Below are 18,829 nucleotides of genomic sequence, written 5' to 3' on the forward strand. Positions count from 1 at the left end.
CTATGCAAGACAGTGCCATTCATTTACAGGCCAGTGTGGACAGCAGCACAACACAAACACTGTTTCCTCAGACTTACATCACTTGAGGCTTAACAGGCTTGAAGCACCATGTGCTAACCTGGCTAATAACGGCTAAGCTGATACGGGAACTCCACATCAACAACAACAACAACAACAATGAGGAAAACAAATACTGTAAGATGTTGTCACACACAGGTCCAGAGGATTTTCTCAGTAATATGGGGTATATATAGCAACAAGGGAAGGAATCTGTGTGTATTTTTAGCTCATTGTCAGTTTAAGAAATTTACTGGAAAATCATCAGCTGTTCATTTTAACTTATGTGAAACTTGACTCCCTACGGAATTTAAGGATCTTTTTTGCTAAAATGCTACAACAAGGGGTACATGATGAAACGGCAGGTTAATCGAAATTGAACAACAGCACAATATTCTGTTATCTCAAATTGTGTTGCATATAAATTTGCTGTAATATCTAACAGATCTCCAGCAAACTGGAGGGACTGTTATCTTAAAACAGGCAGTGCCAGTCTGTCTATCGTACACTAAGTTCCTATCAGGTAGCCTCTGTGATCCAGAACTAGACACTCACTTCTCAACACACACGCACACACACACACACACACACACACACACACCAGTGGCTCAGCAACAAGCCTTCTCCTCACAATGACAGAAGCTAACAAAAGGCTCTGTAAGTGATCTGTGTGACAGTGCGCCTGCCAGGCCTGGTTACTTGACATGGCGTTATGCAAGCCATTACGTCACTGCCAGCCAATGGCCGCCGTCATTGGCCATGAATTACTGATCTACTGTTACATGCAGGACTTTGATGCAGCTTAGAGTCCTGAATCAGAGAGAGCCGCGTTGACAGCTTCTGTCTGACTGTCGGGGTCTTCTCTACCAATAGATGGTTGATTTTAAAAGGCAAGGACATCACAGAGCCTTCCCATCTGTTTAATGCAGCGAGATAAATAATGCACGTCTGGTGTGTTATGGTACCTCTGACATCAATTTATATGATTACCAAATGGTCTGCTGTTCTGCGGATGATCATTCTCCCTGCAGTGTACATTGTGTACTCTGCATTGACTACTGATTAGTCCTTCCTGACATGATTAGGAGTAAATGAATGGAAAACCTCTCTTAAAAACCATTAATTGTTGAAAATGTATGCCATTTATGGCACCGCTCAGTGGCAGGTAAATGCCAAATGAGACTGCAGTTTGAAATCTCTGCAGTTCTACTACACATTTATTACTACTTCTTGTGTTTTTTCAGTGTTTTATATTATTTCTGGATTATAGAGTGGTTTACGTCACCTGTCAGGGTATATCATGCACCGCAAAATGGTAGGAAGCTGACTGCGTTCATATCGAGCACGCAGGATAATCAGTGTTCGCTCCAGAAGACTGCCCATGTTACACAAACATACAGCACACAAGCCATTTGGCAGAACCAGGCGAGGTTTCAGTTTAGCAGAGGTGCTAAGCAGCTCAGACCCTGTTGCATCTCTTTTGTGAAGAGTTTTGTTTGTGGGCGACATCTTAAACAACTTCCACATTAATCATTGAATATATAAGAAGAATATATAATTTGTTGTGTAAATCAGCACCTGTGGCTACATGTGTTTTTTTTCTTGTTTCATAAGTGTATACATTTTTTATAAAGTAAGCAGAGGTGGTCTTTATTTCAGGCACGGCACATCAAGACACTGTGGAAAGCCAATGTGCATGGTGCTTGGGTGATGCAGAATGGCACGTTCTCATGAGCGCAGCACACAGCTGTTGTGTTTTCCGTTCCTGGTTGATGTGTAAACCAACATGACGCAGGAACAGCCCAGTGAACATCCTGTGTGTGTCTTTTTGGAGTTCAACACTGAATGTGGAGCAGAGAAAATTAGTTGTTTTTTTTTTTTTAGGTCTTGGAGGCATTTCATGACTAGTCATTAAAAACTTCGGTTGAACTAATTTCCATTTTCTATTTTTAGGTGGGAAGCGGTGGCACTGTTGTGTCACAGCAAAAAGGTTCTGTGTTCGATTCTGCTGATTTGCTGGGGGTCTTTCTTTTTGAAGTTTGCCGGCTTGGGTTTTCTCTGCGTGCTCTGGCTGCCTCCCACAGAGTGCACGGCAGGTTAATTGGTGATTCTAAACTGGCTGGAGGTCATGAGCATGCATGTTGTTTGTCTCTTTGTATTGGCTGTGTGATGGACTGTTCAGTGTCAGCGGGGATAGGCTTCAGCCCCCCTTGAACCTCTACAGAATAAAGCAGCTAAATCTAATGGATGGATGGATTATTGAGTGGGATGCGACCCCTCTTACTCTACGGCAGGTACATGCTTAACAGTACTTGTTGGGCTTGCAATAGTCTGTTGTCTGTCTTGTGTCTTCTCTGACAACAGAGGGAGTTTTTTTTTAGTAAAGATTGCAGTCCAGGGACAACTTGGTATTCCAAATTCTATCAATCAATTAAACTCCTTTTATATTAATTTCTAAAGATTACACCATCAATTATACAATTTCAAAGTACAATTTGATGACTTGGGTACAAAACAATACCCATTTTTGAAATACAAACGAAATACAGAGTTTGTATTACAAAATCAATTTTCCCAACATGGTATTGGGTGTAAGTAAATAGGTTATTCAGTTCAATTTAATAGTTCAATTTAATTCAGTTTAATTATTTGTCCCCTGGGGGCAATTCAAAGGCATGTAGAGCAGTTGGACACAGAACGGTACATTAGTTATGTAGTTAGTCAAAACTAAAACCAGGTATAATCAGTAGGTGACGTGTTGTTGTTTTTTTTTTTTTGCTGGGATGGCCCAGTGGGAATTCTCCCCTACACCAACACCGCCAACCAACACACTCACCTATGTAACTGAATTCTTGGCATTACAACAGCAATTACAATTTCAGTTTGACAGAACTGCTAAAACGTTAAGAACATATTTTGTGCAGGTATATTCTTTTACTGGACATTAAGCATTTTTGTAATGCTTAATTTTCAAAACTGGGGTAGTTTAGTTTTTAATGGTCAGAGTAGTCACAGCTCCGCTTCAACGGTACATTAAACATCCATCCATCCATCATCTATACACCGCTTAATCCTCATTAGGGTCGCGGGGGGTCTGGAGCCTATCCCAGCTGACTTAGGGCGAAGGCAGGGGACACCCTGGACACCCTGACAAAGGTTAGGACTGAGAGAAAAAGGTGCAATCTCAAATGTGCTACTTAAGCACAACAGACAGTGCTGTGAAATTGTCAAAACACAGCACAGTCAGTCTTTGTTTAGACTGCTGGCAAATCAGATTCTCATATCAGATCTTCGGGACAGGCAGTCTGCAACTAATCTTCATTGGTTGCTGTGTTAACAGGCTGTTAACACATACACAAAAAACTAGTTTTTGTCAATTTAGTAAATTCTAAACCAATTAAAAATTATCTATTAATTTCCATATACTTGGAAATATTTTTGCTTGAATAGTAACAACTTGGTAGGCAATTATAAATCTTTGGCTATTGAGGAAAACTGATGAAAATTCAAACGACGACATTCAAACAGAAATGCAGTGGAGTTTGATGGAGAAAACAAACAGATCATACAGACAAACAGTAACTAACAGTCACTATCATGGCACACTGGTGAGACTGCTTTCCAACATGGAAACATAAGAAATGGAAATCCACCATCTTGCCCACAACAACAGTCTGCCAGTTCTATATATTTTGGCACTTGTCCACCACAGATTGGTATTCTCCATGTTTTCGTCCACAGCAGTGCTCGTAGCAATCAATCTGGAAACAGTCTGGATATACCAAAAGCTGATTTGAATCTGAACAAGGTCTTTTGATATTTCACAGCTATGGTCAGGGCCATAGACTTTAGTTTGCACAAACCTCAGGGAAATAAAAGATCAGTTTGTCAGGTAGACTAGACTGACATATTCAACTAAACATCCTTTCTGGCCCTGCAGTCCCTCTGCTATGAGATGATAGAGAAGGGGGGAAGGAAGGTCAACAAGTTAGATGTATTTTGGTCATTTTGCTAACAAGAGGAATGGCATCCCCACTCCTATCATATCCTGGGTATAACCACACCAGGTGAAACACAAAAACTATATATCTAAAACAGCTTGTCAACCATGTACAACTAAATTAGTATCGGGGACTTTGTGTAATTTGATGACTGAACTCTAAAACTAATAACCAGAACTGCAGAACTCATTCTTGACAACTGGGATTATCAGCCAACACAGATATATCTTGAGCGAGAAGATTACCCAGAAGTACAGAGTGTCTCAAACCATGAAAAATGTGCTAGTTGGTACAGTGTTTAATCCAAATAAATGTATCTATAAACAGTATATTTATAGCAATCTAACAGATACCAAATGTCAGTAGGTCCCATCACCTACATCACCTACTGCACCCATCACCACTGCACAGTCTAATGCAAACAATGTCCTGTGCAAATACCACCAATTTCTCTGCCTATGCAGACAAAGACAGCACCTTCATACAATGTGCCAGTGGTTCTCAGCAGGTTAGGGCTGAAAGGTGCAAGACTGGGTTGTGTGAAATCCAGATTAATGCAAGTCTGACAAGTAGCTTGGTTGCTTTGGTGAAAACAATTGAGACCAAAGACAACATTACATACAGAAAAATTAGTGTCATCAAGAAAAGCAAAGAATGCCTGAAGAGCAATGCATAACGCATTTGGTAACAGAAACTAGCAAATACAAGAGAAAAAACATCAAAAAAACATTGCTCATCTGTTCATCTGCTTCACCTCCATGCAGAAAGTCACAGAATCTGTCTGGGACAGGAAGCCTCACTTGTTGTTTTTGGCGAAAGAGGAATTAACGGATCACCTCTCCTTTCCAGATACATGGCAGTAAACAATGCAAACACTGATCCATCATCAGCATATGAATGACTAAACCCGACCAGTCATTCACACAACAGTTTGCTCTTTGAACCAGCATGGTAAGTGTGGATGGAGCGAACATGCAGCTGAGAAGAGCAGACAAAAGCATCTATCACAAGTGTTTTGTTAGTAACTGCTTCATGAAACACAATACTGAGACATAAAGCGAGAGTACCTGTCAGAGCATTATCTCCTGACTGTAGTGCCTGGGGAATTTAATGAATGACAAACAATGAGTTCAGACGTAAGCTGTAGAATATACAGTCCAGCACCATGTCTACTATGACAAACCTATGATATATTGGTTACTGCAGATGCTATGAGGTGCAATAATATAAAAAAGACATATACTGTATGTACAAAATGATTGTTTTCAAATCAAATTTTCATTCAATAGGAAATGGTTTTAGCACCACTCACGAGTCACTGAGTTATACAGTTGGACTAATTAAGTGACCTGAAGACTGCTCTCTGTCTACATCTTTCTTAAGTGACATATTACCAAGAGCCGACAAACAATTTAACAATTAAAAAGCCATATCACTTGGAGCACCGCCCACCTGACTACAAAGCACAAATAAAGCTCAGCCCAGAACGAATATTGCTATAGCAACAGTGAACAGAGAGAGTGGTTTAAATATTCAATGTGTGCGACTAAATATACTCAAGCAGCTCTGCTGTTAGAGATGCTGTCTGAGCAGGAAATACAGCAGGAAGGTAATGCGACAGACCATACCGCACGTCCCACCTGGGCTCAGTTAGTGCACATTTAATGATGAGCTGATATGTCAATGACTTAATACCAATATTTATCGCTCAAACACTGATTATGAACTTTGTATTTTACAATATTTTGGGATACTGAAGAGGAAATTCATTCTAAAGTTGAGTGAAATGTTTTTAATCGGATACATGCAATAGAAATGGCTATGAGAAGAATTTCTGTGTACATGAGTACAGCTTGCATAATGAGGAATACCTACAAGAATCCTCTGTGGTTGAAAGCAGTAACTTTCATTGAGCTTATGATGTTCATTGATAAATGAGTGATAAATGATGACTGAATGATGAATGAATTTATTGATTATGCACACTGAAGAGCACCTGTTACAAAGCAACAATATGACTGTTATCCTGTTCAGTCCAATAAAATGGAAAATGTTACAGTCAATAAATCACAACTGATTTTGATCCAAACTTCTTTCAGCTAGCATGGTAGCTTTAAATTATTAAAAATATTGAATTCTCAATTTTTTGAACTGCACAGCATATTCATTTGCATACTATGCCAGAAAACTTGATCCCAGAGGCTCGAATATAGAACTCATCTGCATTACAGAGCTCTGCACAGAGACAACTGACTTCAAGGTGCTGATCAGAGGGGATCCTGACATGTCAGAGTCACTCGAAATAGGTCAAGTTCTTACATACACAGTGAAAGGGGAAAAAATGAAAGAAAAACAAGCCTGCTGTTTGCACCACTTTGTTACAGTCTTTTCTTTAAATAAGCTCTAAAGCTTTAAATCCAACCGGCTCAAGCTGTCCAAACGCTCAGCTTCACAATAGAACAGAGTTCCGGGCCTTTCTGAGGGCCCCACTTGTTTTCACAGTTTTGCTGACCCTGGAAAATACCCATCTGGCAGTGACCCTTCAGCTCTGCTCGGTTTGAAAAGACCATGAGGAGCACCACGCTCACCGGCAACCACTGCGCATGCACACACAGGACTGCGCATACAGTACACAGAAGCAGACATAAACATGGGCATGCGCGTGAACACGGAGCACATACGCCCACCTATTGCAGAAATACATAACAGCCCACTCTGTTTCACTGAACTGATAAAATTAGTAGCATCACGCACGTAATCTGCAAAACAACACAAACTAAACCACCTCTGCATTTTAATGCACCCATGCACGGTGCAGATTATATAAGCGAAGCCATCCCACCCCACCCATCCACACTCTCTGGCACATAACACATACGCACACCCTCATACATGCATCACAGAGTCCGCCATACCCATGCTGAAAGACACAATCCCTCAACACCTCGCCGTAGCAGCCCTCAAGGCAGCGACAGCCCTCGTTGGCCACCGCCACACACTCAAACACCACCATATCCTCGTAGGCAACTCCCAGTAATGAGCTGTTCACCCAGCGGATCATCCCACGGACCGCGCGTTGCACTTTCTTTTCCCGCTCCGTGTACAAGAAGAAAGGTAGCTGGACAGATAAACAGAGAGAGAGAGGGAGGATGAGAGAGAGAGAGAGAGAGAGCGAGCGAGAGAGAGAAAAGGTGGAAGAAGCAGGCAGGGAGATTTTCTTTAGCAGGCTTAGGGCCACTGATCTTCCCCGACCAGCTCTGATCTCCTAATAACCAGCTTACATTGCCCTTAACACCCCCTGCCAAAGAAGAAACATTGGTGGTCTGAGGTGCAGGTGCCCCCCCCCCCCTCCGCCTCGGACTCTCCTTTTAAATAGCAGATCTCGCCGAGCAGGGAAGTCGATCATTATGCAGGTTCCATGTAGTTTGGGGCTGAACGCAGGCAGGTAAAGCAGGCAGTTGTTCCCAGCACTAACCTGCTCGTAGCCATGTAGAGAGCCGCTCCGCAGCGATCACCCCCTTTCAAACGGCTTCATTCATGCAGTGGGAGCCTCGGATGAGGCACAGGAGGAAGGAGAGGAGGTGGATGAGGAGAGGGGGGAGAGGAGAGACGAGAGAGAGGGATGAGGGATAAAGGGGAGGAGGGTGGACGAGTTCCGGAGCATGCCAGGAAGATGAGAGGGAAAGGAGGAGGAAGCGGACGCAGCAGAGGGAGATAAAAAGAACGTATTTTCCCAACAGATGGAGAGACACCAGTGAAGCTGGATATCACACTTTGTTTTTCCTTTTGTCTCTATCATTCACTCTCTTCTCCTTTGTCTAATGGAGGCTGATAAGCTCCCGCTTGCTCTTAGCAACCTGCACTTTTCCATCCCCCCTTTTTCTTCCACCGCTCTCCCAGCCGTTGGATCATCTGCCTGCTTATTGCTTCCCCCTAGTATCCAAGTGAGGCTCTTCTCTTGCGATTTCTGCTCCTGGTTCACAGAATTTCACGGCTGCAGATCGACAATAGATGGAAGGAGATTGAGAGAGAATGTGCAAGCCAGGCTAAAGAGGGAGAGAGAGAGAGAGAGAGAGAGAGAGAGAGAGAGAGAGAGCGAGAGCCAGAGAGAGAGCCAGAGAGAGAGAGAGACAGAGGCAGAGCAAATGAGGAAAGAGATGGCTTTCACTTTGCATTCCACCTCTACTCGGTGCTGATGCACTGAGCCTGCTGCTTCCTCAATTATTCATGTGTTTCATGAATGGAGGGGCTGACATCACTGGCATTCAGGTCACTTTACATTCGAAGCTCCTTCTAAATCACATAATAAGTGAGGCCAGGCTTTGTGGTAAACACCTTTCATTTGTTCAGACACACACAGACACATGCAAATCCACTTGTTTTTTGGTTTTGGTTTCCCACCCCCTGTTGAAAACTAGACATGTAACTTACAGTCAGTAATTAGCAAGAGTAGATCAAGAAGTAGGTTTTCTCAACATTAAAATATCAAATAAAACCATTTTTAACATTGATGTTTTGTTATTTCACTGTCCCTTCAGGCCACTGTGTTCCCATTGTGCAATATGTTCCCATAAATACAGAAAAAATAAAATATGAAAAATTGTCCGTTTTGTATCATTACCATTCATTTGATTTTGTATGTTTTTTATTTCATTTCATTTGTACAGCATCCAGACCCCCCCAAAAATGGCCTTTTAATACAGTCTGAAGAACAGCTTTGGTCATTAGTCATCCCTGTTGCAGTGTAAAGAGCTGCCTTAAGTTAATTTCATTGATGTTAATTTTGTATTTGAAGGACCAGCCGCAACATTAACAAAACATGCCCCCTAAATGTAAAGGAAAATGTGATTTAAACTTCAGATGAATTTACAGTACTTTTCCCTAAATCAGTTAAAACAAATTATTTCTTATGGTAGGACTACACGATTATGATGTCTCATTTAAAGATTCTTAAAGTCCATTTGTGGAATGGAAAAGTGCCTAAATTATCTGAAGCTTGTATTGTTTTATGGCAGTTCTACTAACAATAGTGGATTTAAAATGGTTCTATGATTTGTTATGTCACAGTCAGAAAAGCACAGGTGTACATAATAAAATGAATCATGTCTAAATCCCACTGTTCCCACTTCAGGGTGCTGGTATTTTATATGCTGGCTCATGGCCACACTGGTCAAATTCTATCCAAACTGTTTTACATTTCAGACAAAAAAAAACAAAACAAAAAAAAGCTAGAGAAAGAAGACGTGTGTGTCCATCTATTGCCATACGGTGCATTATGTTCATGCTTGTTTTATATATTGATCCCAAAAAAGATATCAACTCATCTCTTTACACAAATCTGATGTGTATGTCCTTTAGTTTCATCGGTGGGTCTGAATCAGTGACAAACAGGTCCATATTTCATGCACCTAAGTTTAAAAGCCTTGTTGCACTCTGTTTTTAGAAATGTACCAACTTTTTAACCTCTGTGTGGCAAAAAACAAAACAAACAAACAAAAAAACACAATTCAGATTTTCTTTTCCAATTTCCCAGCATTCACTTTGGGGTTACGCGCAAATCTAAAATGTGTATAAAAGAAGGTGGATGAAAATGCAACTACTGTCACATCATGCTGGAACCATCAAAAAGCATGGTTCATGTGCCTAACCTACTATAAAAAGTCCAAATATCCACAGTGCGGAAGGCCAGTTATAATGATTAAAATGTTAGGAATGATAAAGACATATGAAATTCTCCTTAACAACATAATTTGGAACATTACTAGCCTGTGAAATTCAGTTGTTACCTAAAGCTTTGTTGGAAGAGGCCTAATTTCAAACATGCACATAGGTCAATCAGCTGTTGCAGAAAATGCCAGTTATATCCTGAAATCTTTATCCACATGACTGGAACTGGATGGAGAATACAACAGTTATGGTAGATGCATGGTTACTGTAGTGTTTATGAATTCTTTCGTAAACATGTTTCCACGTGAGACTTAAGAGACAAAAAATCTTCAAAAAAAAAAAAGTCAGCTATTGCCATTTACTAGTTACAATCAAATGACAACACGAACTGTCAAATATATATTTCACTGTATTTCCACAGCTCATTGTTTTAAGTGGAATCATATTAAGCCTAAACCAACACTAGGAGGCCTAACAAACATGGCAGGAAAGGTAATTTTAAGGGAATTCACTCACATTTACCTCTATTACCACAGTCAGTAATCACCTCTGCAGTGTTTCCTCTAGGATGTTTTTCAGCAGCGGGAGCAGGCTCCCCAGGGAGCGGTGGCAGCAAAAACAAATGACACTTGACTGCAGATTTTACTTTTACAACCTATTTATTGAATGGCCAGTTGAAAATGGCTTTTTAAAGGCTGAATGTAAATTTAAAAATAAAATAAAATAAAATGCTATTAAATACATAAAAATTAAAACAATAAATAATAATTTCTTGATGGGGCTGTAGAATGAGTGGCAAAGTTTGCACCCAGACTGAATTTCTCTGGGTTTTTGTATGGAAGCGCTCTAAGGCTCTGTTGGAGGGAATTTCTCCAAGAGGTGGCCGCTGATGCTCAGCAGCAGACAAACTGCCAGCTGATCCCCTGCAGCCTGTTTTAGAACATTCCTATCAGGACAGAGTAAAGTGGCATTGCTGATCATTGCTCTTACAATGGAAATACACGGAATTTATTTATTATTTTATTTTATGTTTTTATTTATTTAACAGTAATATTGACCTGTATATTATGCAACAAAAAAAATAAGAAAGGGAAAAAAAGGTTCATGGACACTCCCCATTATCAGTGTGGTAGAGACTTAAGTGGAACTGGCTATTTCTTTCAACCCATGTTGGGTCCCAGCCTGACCGCCTGAGCTCCCCTTTAGGTTCTCCTCCTCTACTCTCATCTCTCTCTCCTGCTCCTCCACTCGGCTCTCCTTCACTCTGTTCCACTGGTCCTCCCTGTCTAATGTTACTTGTCTTATACGATTACATAAAACATTAACGTTAGATCATTTACACTCATATCACATCTGATTACAGTGTTAACACTACTTTTTTACCAAACCATCATCATTTATGAGTCAGTAAAAGGCTAATGAAAGCTGGCTAGCATCATCTTCATCAGGTGTCTTCCTCTTCTTAGAGAAATATTTGAACAAGCTTATATGAAGATGCAGTCAGCCGTTCCATCATGGCGTGTAGATATTAGCTTGATGCTATCAGCTAGTTTACTCATGTTAGCGACACTGAGTTGGCACCGGGCCCAATTAACTTACGCTACTGATATTTTACGTAACGTTAGCTGGCTATCAATATTTTGCAAATGTCTATTCAACTTGTAAAATTTATTCTGAGTTACCGTAAGCTAATAAGTCTACCTTTCCTCCGGTAAGTGGCTGCCCTGTTCTCCAGGACGACCCTCCTCTGACTCTCTGACCTGGAGCCTGGTGATGGACGTGACGTCACTTTCAAGGCCGCGCTCACACGAGTAATTACTGTCGTATTAGCCCCCAAAGAGTAGATACTGAGCAAGATAGTTATCTGTAGTTTACCTTAGTACGTCTTGCGAGTACCCGACCCAGTGCAAGACTCTGCTGTGAAGGTGGAGGCATGTGGCGGTGGTGTATTATTTTTAATTTAAAAAAAAAAAAAAGAGAAATTTGAAGGAGCGACGGCGAGGATTAAGGAATGGCGGCCCGCCACTCCTAAATGAATGTAGAGGAAACACTGCTCTGTATCTCTATAAAAAAGCAAACTGGACTCTTAGATGTGCTGCTGGAAAGACTTGACCCCGGGGCTGCAGCAATGCTGGCTGCCTCTGTGGGAGCGCTGAGCAGAGCCATGCTATGGAACAAAGGGAGCTGGTCCACTGAGTTGGACCACTGTGTGCCCAGATAAGCCTGCCGAGCCTCACACCAACAACTGACCTACTTAGAGGACCTCTGGTCTCATTATTGTTGCACCCAAGAGACACGCAGATGGACAAACTGACCACACACACATGGTATGTAGTGGACATCCATGGGTGCATAGATGTTGACTACCTCATCCTAACCAGTGATGACTGACAGGCTTGAATAGTTTCCATTTCATTTTGTCTAATTATCATTGGTGTACATGTAAGCAGCACACCTTAAGACTCGTACGATTTTCTCCATCTTTTGGAGAGGAAGACGTGCTGTTTACAGAGTTGTCATGGCAACACCAATGTGGTGACGCCTGGCTGGGTCGGAAATGTCTGTCAGCCCGACTGTGTCGGCCGTGCAGTTACCATGGCAGCCTGTCAAGCCATTCATGTGCACCACCACTTGAACTGTTCCCAACAAGAGGGAGAAAGCAAGAGCTGGAGGAGGGTGTGTTTGTGTGTTTGTAAGGGGGTGACGCTGCAGCATAATGCTTTAACACACATGATTAGTTATCTACAAAGCCCTAGAGTTAAAGTGCACTTTGCTGTCAACATGTTCAGAGTGACAGGCGATCAATGGGGTCGGACAGCTGATGTCTCCATTCTATACCAAGGAAGGAGATAGTTTGAAAGATCAGGACACAACTTTTCCTGCATGAATGTGTCAGCATAGTAAAAAAGGAAGCAAACACAGAATAAGAACACTATAAATACTGTACGCAATGTATGTCACCAGCTATCCTAAAACTATTTAAATCGAGTCCCATGAGCATAACCTAAAGATTTAGTCCCAGGCTTAATTAAATTCTTAATTATCCCTGCTGTGTGACAACTTAACATAGACAGGCCTATAACAATTCTTAGGCTCTCATTGAAGCTGTGACCTACTGTACGTACCATAGGGTCCAAGGACCTGTTTTAAAAGCAGATATAATTATATGCACTGATTTAAATTCAAAAGCACAACTTGGTGAGGTAATTTAAGGACCTTGTGGAGATGTCAGAGAGGGGTAGGAGGGGACAGGAAACTGGCAACCGGATTAAGACCCTGTGGGACACTTTGTCCCAGTGGGACGGGACGCAGCCACTGCCATCTGCAAAGGATATACAGACGGAAGGAGGCAGGCTGAGTAACAACACGGTGGGCAGAGAGAGAGTGAGGGGCAGAGAGAAAGAAAGCATGGATACCTGACATTAGTCCAAGGTAGAGAAACAAAGTGAAATGAGGAGATTTATGGGTGAGAGGGATGTCCTGATCAAGACTTAATATTTAGTATTTAATCCACATTTCAAGTACATTAATTCTTATTATGCTTGATCATTGAATTGCTCTGCAATCCATCAAGAACAAATGTCAGAAAATGCATTGTAGAGCTGTAGCACCTAGTTGTTCCACCAGGTGGAGCCTCTTAATGTTTACTCCTGTAGCGACTCAAGGAGGCAGTGGCTTTGACTGCAGGCAGTTTCATATTGGCCAGCAGAGAGCATTGACGGGATATAGCTAGCAATGGGTCACCATGACAAAGATTTCTGTGACTCTTAAAAGGCTGTGGCCAGAGCTCATGTGTTTAAAACAAGTCTATGGCAAGATGAGGGTAGTGCTTCATTTCCCAGTGGTGTATGTGACAGAGCTGACTTTGCAACAGCAATATAAGCAGGGGACAAAGGTCCACTGTGTTTAAATTGTGTTTAAATTAACTGATTAATTCATGATAACGTTGCTGCTTACTTGTTAAGAAAATGATTAAAAATATGCCACATATTGTGAACCTCCTTACAACACCTGTGTGACAGTGGATTTAAATTGAGTGGGGTTAAGTTAAAGCTGATGCTGATCAATTAAAAAATGCCTTTACTGGCACTGATCTCTAATCCCTAATGGGTGACAAAGGTAACCTTTGTTAGCACCACAATGCTTGAACAAAGCCCCAAAATGTCTTTAAGCATGATGGGAAAAATGGGAAACTCAGTTTGGTGTTATCTTGCAACAGGTGTGCTACTACTGACTGTATCCTAAAAATAGAAAACTAGGATTTTGATCAACAGAAATAGTTATAATCAATTGATCCTCATTTTTCAATCAGGCTAAAAAAAAAAAAAAGGACATTTTCTGTGACGTATTTTAAACTTTTGAACTCAAGTCATCAACAAACCCATTTGGGATTTCAACAAAATCCAACATTTCCTATGAATGCATAACTAAAATGAACCACCAGGCCTGAAGGCAATGATGCACAAAATAATGTCATCTACAATGTATGAGTATTGACACGTTCATCAAAATTTGGTCCAGTCAATCTTGTGACAGAATTCTACTAAACATGTACGCTATTTCTCACTTTTCAGATGACATTTTACTGGTCACTCTGGATGACACAAATATATCCAATACAGGAGCCTGCACACAAAAGGTCAATTTCATGGCCAAAACAGTATAATTTTTAATAGCTCTACTCCTGACAGTAAATGGAAATTCAATCTCAAGTTTTACGTGATTCCATTTTATTATGTAGTAGTTAAATGTGTTTCTTCTTTTTCATTGTAAATATAAGTAACCTTAAAACAAACGGGGAAAAGCTCATTCCAGCTTTTTCAACTGTTATGTCATTTATCACATTGAACTATTTCTGCATGTTATCAAGTATAAATACATGCAGGGAGCAGCTGTAGATTGTCTATTTATGCCTATAGTAACAACACAAATGACTCCTATTTTAGTTTAAAAAAAAATCTATTTCAACAATTGCACTTCTATACACAGATGCAAACAAAGGTTACAAGGTAAATGGACTTAGTAAACAAAAAGCTTTTGTTTGCTGTTGAACATTAGTATTAGGGATTAAAGAAAGGGAGGAGGTTCTGATTGCGCTTCTAAAAAGCCTAATGGCAAAATGGCACTATTGTTTAGACAGGCTTTATAAGAGAAAGAGAAAAAGTGTATGGAGCACTAATGTGTACTCTTTTTTTATCATACAGCCATCAGAGATAGACAGATACACATTACTGTCAGTACCCAAACACAGCTTCTAGTCCATTAATAATGAGGCTGGTAGAGACCAAAGGAAGATGAAACATTCAATTCCACAGCATGACATGACTGATGCTTTACAGTTGGTTGGCAGTGAATTCATTTTGTTTGCTACATAAAATTATCTTGTCGATACTGAGATAGTCATTCTGTAATGACTGTACAACCTTATAGGTGATAGTCTACATTGTTCTGTTGTAAAAATAAAAGCATAAATTAAACAAATTTAAAAAGTGTTCATAAAACTGGAGATAATTTTTTGATGCGATGCACCAAAAGCGATGCTCAAAGTGTTCAAATTTCGATCCATCAGTACTCAGTGATCACCGCAGCCATCATCAAACTGATCTCTTTTGCACACTTTCAGACAGACAGATAGAAAAACACCTGCCAAAGCCTTTGTAGTCATTCCTGCTATCATAGGGTCCATGACCACATTTTGCCATACGCGCGCACACACGTGAAAACAACACCAGCTATGCAACTGGTAAATATTAAACTTTAGGATTAATGCACACACACACACACACACACATATATATGCACATACACAGAGGTGAAAGCAATACCTACTTCGCTATGGTGGCTGGTATTACTGCCTGACGTGGCATTGAGGGTTCATGCTGCCACAGAAGTAAGATATACATAACATATGATATTATGGCATATATTTATATATATACACACACACACACACACAAAACAGTATAATTTAATGAAACTCTGAATATATATAACGAATCTCTATGGGTTTCCACAGTGATGGCGGTGCGCATAGACGCAGCAGCGAAAGTGAAAGTTTTGAGTGTCTTGTCTATCTCAGACGTTCAGTCCGCAAAACTTACAGCCGAGAGACTTTGCTGAACATCAGGGCAATGACCATTGCTAAAATTGCAGTGGCCGGTTGTGATTTGGACATACTGCACCAATACGGAGTCCTATCAGAGACTACGTCGGCAGTTACCTGAGAGAGAAGGAAGTGCAAGCGGTACGAATGTAAACAAAAGAGGGAGAAGAGAGCCGGGATCCATGCTATGCTAAAGGCTAACTCGTCCACACCAGCAGGACCGTCACTCCTACTCTCCAACGTCCGCTCCCTCAACAACAGGCTGGACGAGCTACGTTTGCTGGGAGAAACCTGCGGAGAGTGGAAAGACTGCTGTGTGTTTGGTTTTACAGAAATATGGCTCCATGACAGCATCCCAGACGGCCATACAGCTGGAGGAGACGACATCTCCGGACGGACAGACAGACAGCTAGCTCCTTACTTTTCCAGAGCCGCTGCAGGAGCAGGACACTGAACATTGTCAGGGACTCCTCACACCCTCACCATGAACTGTTTGAACCTCCTTTGCTTACCATGTACAGTTTGTGCTTCCTTCTCTCTCGGGAAACTGCCGACGTAGTCTCCAATAGGACTCTGTATTGGTGCAGTATGTCCACATCACAACCGGCCACTGCAATTTTAGCATCAGTCTTTGCCCTGATGTTCAGCAAAGTCTCTCAGCTGTAAGTTTTGCGGAATGAACGTCTGGGATAGACAAGACACTCAAAACATTCACTCTCGCTGTTTCCTGAAGAAGCTGCTGCGTCTTTGCGCGCTGCCATCTCTATGGAAACCCATAGAGATTCGTTATATATATTCAGAGTTTCATTCCATATATTCAGACTTTCATTATATACATTCAGACTGTTGAAGGAGAAGCTAGAAAGATGGGGAATCATGTAATAATGTAGCAATGGCCACTTATTCCTTATGGTTTTGAATGTCAACAGATGTTGACAGGCATTGCGGCTGCTGTGATCCCATCTTATCTAGTCCTTGTGTTACTGCTATTATGTGAACATCTCTGTCTTTTTCATTGACTTTACAAATCAATGCAATTTATGGAATTCTGCCATCGTCAATCATATCCACTTCTGTCGCAGACTAAGAAAAAAAAGCAGGTTGTATCGGGAGCAAGAGGAAGAGTGTGGTGGGGAACAGTAGAGCATAATCAGTGATGACAAATGGCTTGTGGGAAGGATGCAGTAATAAAAAAAAAGGAAACAGGGGACGAAGGAGAGAGAGAGAGAGGGAGGAACAGACATACAGAGCAAGTTAATAAGCTGAGACTAGGAGGGAAACAATTCTGCAGTTTCTCTTGGCTGCAGAGCTCATGCTGTGAACTTGGAAGTCCACTGTGGCCTAGTCTGATGGTGCAGTGCTATCTGTAAGGCTGCAGTTGGGCCCAAGCCTCCCCGTCATTTTCTCGCACACTCGGCTCTCGATGAGATGATTTTGTTTTCGGGATTGAATCATCAAGTCTCATGGCCCTATTATATCCAGAACCAGCAGTTCACATAAAGTTAAGGTCTTTTGCTTCTCCCTCTCTAATAACATACATATATTAAAATGAATCTTCTCGGTGCAGAGGCCTGGGAGCTAAAATTCTCAAGTCAGCCTAAAATAGCCCAGAGAGACATTAGCGCCTCAGTATTGGATATTACACGCCTGAGGGATTGGTTTGGATGTATGCATGTGAGGATCTAAGGCATCCGGGCAAATTTTGCTGGATGCTGCAAATATCCAAATGTCTTTGATGTTTTATTTGTGTATGACAGCGCTGTGTGCGCATGCAGTGCATGTATACTGCATGTACACACTTGAGGTTGCTGCCAATGCTGTAGCCTCAGAGGGACGTAAAAGCAGTAAAAATATTGGATGGAAACTTCTTGTCAGTGTTTTTGCTCTACTGCTCTCTGACCCATGACATGAAATGCTTCAGTCACCTGCTTTGATTGACCATAACATTAAAGATAGAGGAGTTAAGTCACTAACTAGACACATTTGGGTTAAAAATACACACAGGCTTTTATGTATGCAAGTCTGCACTCAGTCTGTCCGACTGTCCTGCAGCAACAACTGGTTTGTCCACAGTGCCACGTGCAGTGAGTAAGCTCCAGCTCTATCCTGCTGTCAATGCCTTGCTGTTGCTACAGCTGCTGCTGTTGGCTGTGTGTGCACATCTGTGTGTGTGTGTGCATGTGTGTGTGTGTGTGTGTTCTTGTGCGTGTATCTGTGTGCAGATTTAAGTCACACCAAATGTCATACCAAGAGCAAACATCCATACACTGGGGCCATTGCCAAATCCTGAGCAATCTCCCTCTTTCTCTTTCTCTTCCCTCTCACACACAGAAGCATGTGCACACACGTCTCTTTTTTTTCCCTACTTCTTGTCTCTTCGTTGTCCTCTGAAGAAGTAAGTGATGCAAATCTCAATCACACACATACACTTAACAGGGAAGCAAAGTTTCCACTCTGAAAGCTCTCTCACATCACCTACCTTGAAACAAACATGTCTCATGAACATATGGTACACCACATAAGAGCCTTTTTATTACTGTGATAACTATTTCTTTCATTTTGTTTAATTTGAATCAGAAGCATCATCTCCGCTGCTCTATCTTTGGGTTCATATGATGTAGTTTTAGTACATCTACCTCAAGAATCAGATTCCTCAAAAATGTAATGTCAATAATTACAACAAAGAAAAAAGGAAACCCTAAAAGAAACCGTAGTTGAAAATCTCAATGTGATTCAAGTCCTGTCATGTTTTGAACATTTCAGTGAGGCTGTCATTAGCATTGGACATGTGTCCTACTGTATGCAAAGCTATTGGTCACAGTAGTATTTATTTAGTCATCACATTAATTTTTATTGATAGGCTACAATGACACATGGTGCAGTCATAACTTGCAAATTCTGCTGTAGACATGAAGTCTGAAAATCACTGAATATAAATGATACTGTTGTTATTCACTTCTGTACTTTTTGGATTACTATTACATGTAACATTCTGAATCTC

The sequence above is a fragment of the Stegastes partitus genome, unplaced genomic scaffold, assembly GCF_000690725.1.
Source record: "Stegastes partitus isolate 25-593 unplaced genomic scaffold, Stegastes_partitus-1.0.2 Scaffold102, whole genome shotgun sequence".
Classification (NCBI taxonomy): Eukaryota; Metazoa; Chordata; class Actinopteri; family Pomacentridae; genus Stegastes; species Stegastes partitus.